At 41.4% G+C, this 7,499-nt stretch overlaps 1 pseudogene; it reads right to left on the bottom strand.

Annotated features, from left to right (window-relative positions):
* Positions 1 to 326: 326 nt before the first annotated feature.
* On the bottom strand, positions 327 to 2,184 carry LOC102834454 (annotated as a pseudogene).
* Between the last annotated feature and the right edge of the window lie 5,315 nt (positions 2,185 to 7,499).

The raw sequence follows: 7,499 nt of genomic DNA, 5'->3' as shown, positions 1-7,499 counted from the left end.
TCAACAGCAATACTAGAGTGCAGACTTTGAGAATGGGATTTATAAATGCTTTCAAAGCATGGGATTTGAAGAAGGATCAGACATTTTGCTTACAAAGCCTCATTTTTTTCTCAAGACTGAAGTCTAAGTCATAACTTCCACAGGAGACAAAAAAAACAAAGCTTTTCTTGCTTTGACTGTTCATCTGCATCAGAAAGTACAATATCCTTGAGATCGGAGCAATGCAATCAGAATGGAATGAATCAGATTCTCCCAAAGGAAGATTGGTTGTTGCTTAATTATGCCTCCTGCCCTGGTCATCAAGTATAAACTTTACATTTCCCAACCTAATGTTTGGCAGCACCAAGACATTTCAGTAATGGTTCATCGTGAACATAACATTCTCCATCTTCATAAAATAACCTCATTTCCCATTGAATTTCCTTCTCCTTCCTTTTCCCGGGCTTCTGCTCTTTGTTTTTCTTCTAGTCTGTGTTTTGCTTCAGTTGCTGCATCGATGTCTCTAATTTTTAAGTTGAAAGTCACATTCTTCCAAAGACAGCTGGACTCATACTCATTTTGATCCTCCAACTTCTGCATTTTCTTCTTGAGGATAGGCAACTTCTTGGTAACTCTAAAGACGGTATTTTCCCCTGTTGTGTATTTTGAATACATTATACCATTCCATTCCCCTTCAATTGAGCAAAAACTCTTCTCATCATTTAGTAAATTCTCATCATTTTTGGTAAAAAAAAACAAAACAAAACAAAAAATCTCAGTGGTAATTCTGTGCTTCTTGCCCCCATAGAAGGTTTGAGTGTGGAAGATAATATTTGCATGATAGCCTGTTTTGGAACAATTACTATTGCCTTCTCCTCCTAGCTCCACTCAGGACACTGTGAGGATAGACTGTCCATACCTTTGGGGAAAGTGAGAATATAAGGCCCATCATAGTCTAAACATAAGATACAGCCTTGATCTTTGTTGTGGATCCCAATTGACATCCCAAGGAATTTTAACTTGGTACATATATGAACATTAAACTGCAACTTCTCATTAAAACTCTCAGCATAAAAAGCTGAAATGGGTGGATGATAAGAAACCTGTTCAGCCACAAACTTTACAATTTTTAGAAACCCAGGGAACTGGTCCTTCTGAAACTATCACTGCATTTTCTTCGGTGTCTTTTGGTAATATTCAGTGACACTGAAAGATCTCACCCAAAATGGGGTTGTATGGGTTTTTTGGCAACTGGTCCTTTCCTCCCTGCATGAAAGGCTGAGAGGTACTGCTTCACAACCTGAACCATTCAGTCTCTGGGATCCTTCTGGTCACTAAGACTCACAAACAGGTCTGGATATGCAAAAAAAATCTGCATACATTTCTAAAAGAAATCTTCTTTGAAGAATAAATGTTGGAAGATCTACTTTAGTCAGATCCATCCCAAGCCTAACCGGGGACACGATATGCATGCTAATGCTCCTGTGCTCTTCTACTGGCCCTTCCTCTCCTTCATCATTTCTATCATCAGGGGAATTGAAAAGGTCAGCATCATTTGTTCCATTGGATAAGGATGAGTTAAGTGATTCTGTGGTGTCTAGGCTCTTTAGAATATTTGCTGAGCTGCTTGCTGTGTGTCAAAACTAGGCCGATCCGGAAGAATCTATTAAGTGCTTTGGGGATGAGCAACTTTGATGGAATTCATCAGCATCATAGAATTCATCCTCACTGCTAGAATAAGAGAACTCTGGGACTGTGTCTGGAAACAAGTTGACATGGCTTGGAGAAGTCAGACTGCTACTAAGTGATGAGTGCCCACTGCCTGTACTATTTGGTGTTGGAGTCTGATAATGTCCCAGGGAGGCTATTACAGGTACCACTGGGAGGGAGGATGGACGCTGCTCTGACTTACATAACTGAACAGGTTCTGGAGGTAAGACAGTCTAAGAAGGCATTGTGCTGATCACAGGTTCCAAGGGACTCAGGTTGATATATTGCATCTACATGATTAATAGTACTTTTAGCAATCTGCAGCAATACAATACAGTGTTTAATTGATTCTACCAGGCTATTTGTTGTCTCTTTGAGAGTTTCAATTTTCTTTCTATTTTCATCATCTTTGCAGTTTTGAAACTTATTATTAAAATGCTTTAATTGTTCTACCCAGATTTGTATATCAGCATCAGCTTCTCTATCAAAGTCTTGGACACTATGGTTTTGCAGCTTTTTTCTTGTGAGGTTGAGAGGTACAAGAGTTGGTCTGGCTGAGCCCTCCCTGCAGGTGTGGGAGGCAGGTCCTCTCCATGAATGATCAGAAGAGCCCAGCTAAGGTTAAGGTTAGTCTCCTCAGGGACCCATCTGTGTGCCAGCCTGGGCCCCTCTTGTTGTTGTTGTTGTTGTTAAACCTCGGAGCAAGCAGTTGTGTCTTAAGGGAAAAGAAATTGGAACTCAATACTCCTCAATTTCTTTCCCACCAGCACCAAAGCTGGGCTCTCAGGAGACCAGAAAAAGACCATGTGCTTTCTAAGGTTAGGCATGCTTGGGGCCCTTCCCCGTGGGGATCCTTTCTGTTGGGGTATGGCAAGGCTACGATCTGACCAACCCTTTTCTCGGCCCCCCAGCCACATCAAGGTTTTCATTGTTTCTACTTTCCTGGAACCTTCTGTGCTAAAACATCACTGGAATCCTGCCCCCAACTTCTGAGCAGATCATCCTCTCTGGCCCTATCTCAGTATTGCTCTGTTGGGCCATACTTGATCACTACGTGGCTCCCACCACACAGCCAGACCCCAACTTGCTTGTCTTCTTATGGGGTCCTGAGTATGAGCTTCCAGCCCTGTACTTTGCCTGCCCTTGGCTAGTCATTCTGCTTCCCAGTCACCACACTACTCTGAGGACCACACTGATATCCATCCAGCCAGTTACAGCCTTGTAAATCAAGAAGGTGCTGCCTCCCATACTCTCCATAGCCATTTTTGTCACCTGTCCCATCACACCTGGCCTGAGGAATCAAAGCTTCCAGAGATTTTTCCACCTTTTGCTTACCTGAACTCAGTCTCCTCCATGCCCAACCACCCTCACATGCTCTTCCTGCTGCTGAGTGGACAGAAACCTTTGTGCTGCTTTTTTGAGATTCCACCTTTCATGGCCAGCTGCAGACCTGGGCTTTCTGTACAGGTTCCCGGCCTCTGGCACCACAGGGTTCTGTCCACTGACTTCATCCTATGTGCACAGGTGCTTTGTACTATAAATTGCACTTTACCATCTACATTGTAATAATGGACAAAGTGTGTCCTGGGGGAGATGATTGCTCTCTGAAGAAAACCCGAGTTCTATCAGACTGTCCTTTAGGGTGAAGAAGGGCTGTTCTCAGATAATAGTAGATCTCATCACTCTGAACAGGGGCAGTTAGTGATGTCCATGGCTTACTGGGGGCTTTGCATTTATATTATGTATTATTATTACTACTTTCCCTACCTGTTTTCTGTACATACTATTTGGCACAGAGACATAGCAGTCCAATTTCTATTTAATCCCAGGAGAGAGGAAATGTGGCTTGGATGTGAGATGACATCACCCTGTGGGGGACCTAGGCTGTTATTGACGTGAATGGTTTATTATGCAAATAATAAATGCCTGATGACATCACAATAAAAAAACAAAACAATGATATATACATACATGCACATGTAGTACTGCTGGTGGTGGTTGTGTGCCATGGAGTCAGTTCCAACTCATGGTAACTCTAATTAGGGTTTATGAAACGGTAAATCTTTATGGGAACAGTAAATCTTAGCTTTCTCCAACAAAGTGGCTGGTAGATTCAAACTGCTAACCTTCCAGCAGTTCTCAGCCCAGTTTATAATCCACCATATCACATAACAACAACAACAATGCTACAAGGGTATGTGAGTCCTGGTGTGATTCTGTAGCATCAGCCTGGACTTCTAACCAGAGAGCTGGTGGTTAAAACCCACAAGCAGATCCTTGGAAATCCTATGCAGGATCTCTATGAATCGGAAAAGATTCAATGGCACTTAACAATACATACACACACACACACACACACACACACATATATATATATGTTGTTGTTGTTGTTAGGTGCCATGGAGTTGGAACTGACTCATAGCAACCCTATGCACAGCAGAACAAAACACTGTACGATTCTGGGCCAACCTCAGTATTGTTGCCACACTTGAGTCCATCGTTGCTGTCACTTGGCCAATCCATCATGTTGGGGGTCTTCCTCTTTTTCTCTGACCCTCCACCTTACCAAACATGATATCCTTCTCGAGTGACTGGTCCCTCCTGAAAGTATGTCTGAAGTATGAGAGACGAAGTTTGCCATCTTGGACTCCAAGGAACACTCGGACTGTACTTCTTCCAACACAGATCTGTTGATTCTATGGCATTTGAAATGTTGAAATATTGTTAGATAGCTTCCAGCATCACAGTAACAATGAAAGCCACAACACTACTATAAACTGATGGTCATTGGTATAAGGGAATCAACTGTGATCCTCAAAAATATGTGTCAACTTGCCTATTCTATGATTCCCTATTATGTAATGACATAATGTGGCAATTATATGGTGACTCCCAAAATATTATCTGATATGATAACAAATTGGAGTATTAAAGTTGGACTGCAATACCTTAATTCCCATCACAGCCCTAATCCAATGTAATGGAGTTTCAGAGGGATGTAGCCTACAACACATTTTACCTTACAAAAGATAAAGGAGAGATAACTGAACAGAGAAGGAATAAACCTACTACCACCAAGAAAGAAGAGCCTGGAATGGAGCATATCCTTTGGTCTTGGGGTATCTGAATTGTGATGACCTCAGGCCCTGGAAAAGACTGATGCCAAGATCTATGGAAATCTCAAGGAATAGTGGGTTTATAGATGCTGCAGAGCCGGCACTCCGAATTTGAATTTCTAGCCTCCTAAACTGCGAGAGAATAAATTCTGTTTGTTAAAACTATCCTCTTTTGGTATTTTTTCATAGCAGCACTAGATAACTAAGATATTACATAGGTATTTTTGACTTTGGAAAAATTAGTAAATATTTGTAAAGTAATATATTCTCTACCATACTACAAGGAAAGTTTCTTCATGAACTTATCAGAAATAATTCTTCTACTCTACCAGGGTTATAAATTTTTGTTTATTTTTCTCATACTATCCCCATGAGGAGCAGCATAATGGCTCCACACAATAAGCACTGAATTGCAAAACACAGGGTCTGAGGTTCGAGGCCACTAGTTACTCCTCAAGACAATATATTTCTCTAATATCTTATATACTCACTGTTGCTGTTGCTATTAAGTGCCTTCAAGTTGGTTCTAACTCTTAGTCACTGTGTATTGGATTTCCAAGGAATAGTTTGTGGATTTGAACTGATGACCTTGTGGCTAGCCCACCAGGCTTATTCTACAGTACCATACCAGGATTCCGGAGTAAAATATTGGAGCCCTTTGAAACAGTATATTTCTATGTGGCTCCATAGGTTAATGTGCTGGACTGCAAGGCTGGTTTGAACTGCAAGGTTGGTGGTTCAAGCTCACCAGCTGCTCCCTGGAAACCTTACATAGTGTTGCTATGAGTTGAAACTGACTCAACAGTGCTTAACAATAGCAACATCTACCTTAATTGCTTTTCTTGAGCAGAAATACTGTTCACTTTGAATAATTTGAAATATTTGAACTTATTTTGCTTCTAATGCTACTCATAATTTCCCATTGCTCTGCTGGCAATGAGCAACACACTCTTACATCTAGATTTTCTGTCACTGTTTTTGGATACTTTTGTTTCAAGGACTGCTTCATTACAAAAGCATGAAACTCACATATTTGAGTCTGCATTGTTTTATTCCTCAAAAATAAATTTCTCTCTGTTATTTATCTGTTTTTGTTTTTTCTTTTCACCATAATCCTTTAGGTATCTGTATCACCTGCTGGTTTAGCTTTTATTCAGGAATTTTTGTATTTTATGTTTCAAAATTTAGGTTTTATTTTTACTATGACGGTTGCTCTGTCACATTTCCCATTTATATTGTTGTTGTTATGTGCCTTCTAGTCAGTTCTGACTCATAGCGACCCTATGTAGGGTTTCCAAAGAGCAGCTGGTGTCAGAGTCTTTTCTAACATCCATTTTTGTCTTTTTCTACCCTCTTGTCTTCTCAATGACCTTCTGCTTTCTTCCTATATGATGTTCTTGATGTCATCCACAACTCTTCTGGTCTTTGGTCTTTAGTGTCTAATGCATCAAATCTGTACTTCATATGGTCTCTAAATTCAGGTGGGATATAATAAAGGTCATATTTTGGCTCTTGTGGACTTGTCATTTTCTTAAGCTTTAGCATGATTTTGCGTATGAGCAATTGATGGCATATACCCATTTTTGTTCATCAAGATGATAAAAATCCATGTCTTTTTCTAGGGACATGAAGACTCAAGACTTTTCTGTGACTTCCAAATGCATCACCTTGTAAGTAAGCCCTTGTTGTTGTTGTTGTTATGTGCCGTCGAGTCGGTTCGGACCCATAGTGACCCTGTACAGGGTTTCCGAGGCTGTAAATCTTTACGGGAGCAGAACGCCTCATCTTTCTCCCGTGGAACAGCTGGTAGTTTTGAACTGTTGGCTTTAAGGTTCGCATCCTGATTCGTAACCACTACGCTACCAGAACTCCTTAAGTAAGCCCTTAGTAAACGCCTATATCACCATCCTGGAGTCCTGCTGTGGCACTGTGGGGTAACATGCTGGACTGAAAGGCCACTTTGAACCACAAGGTTGGAGGTTCAAGCTAATGAGCTACTCCTCAGAAACCTATACAGGGTCACTGTGGGTTGGAACCTACTCAATGACAGTTAACAACAACCAACACCACCCTGGAGCTGCCAATTTCATTCTTTGGTCTCTCTTCCCCTCCATATTTATGGCAAATTTAGAGTTCTTAATCTGTTCCCAAACAATTAGCAAGCCAGTCAAGAGACCAAACATATGGCTGATAGGGTAGAAACTCCAGGAGCAAGCAACCTCCATGCATGATGATTTCTTCCATTTATAGGGGAAAAATCAAGGGACAAGGTATTACCCATCTCTCAGGAAGAACCTAGGGTTGACCTGTGATCATATAATGAAAATCTTGCCCATATTCATATGCTGGAGGAAATCCTGGGATAGCAAAGACAACTACTTGAGTATGCGATCACCCTGAAAATGTAGTTACGTCCTTGTCCATGGGCTCAGGTGTCCCCAGTTCTCACCACACTTTGGATCAACCAGCCCTTCGTCTTTTCTCCCTCATCTGCAGGTCAACAGGAGTCTATGGAACATGGTTGGACTCAGCCCATTTTTTTCATTGCTGCCTTTCCCCCTCTTCCACTCACCAGTAGACCAGTGTGGTTGTCAACAAGTTTACATGCCTGCTTATGTGTTCCCTTTTAGTTTCAGTCTTAGAAGGGGGGTTTTCCTGAAGAAACTTGATTGCTTGCCTTAATGGGTTTTTCCT

This window comes from Chrysochloris asiatica, unplaced genomic scaffold (genome assembly GCF_000296735.1).
Source record: "Chrysochloris asiatica unplaced genomic scaffold, ChrAsi1.0 scaffold00084, whole genome shotgun sequence".
In the NCBI taxonomy this organism is placed as follows: Eukaryota; Metazoa; Chordata; class Mammalia; order Afrosoricida; family Chrysochloridae; genus Chrysochloris; species Chrysochloris asiatica.
This window is presented reverse-complemented; position numbering and strand designations above follow the sequence as displayed.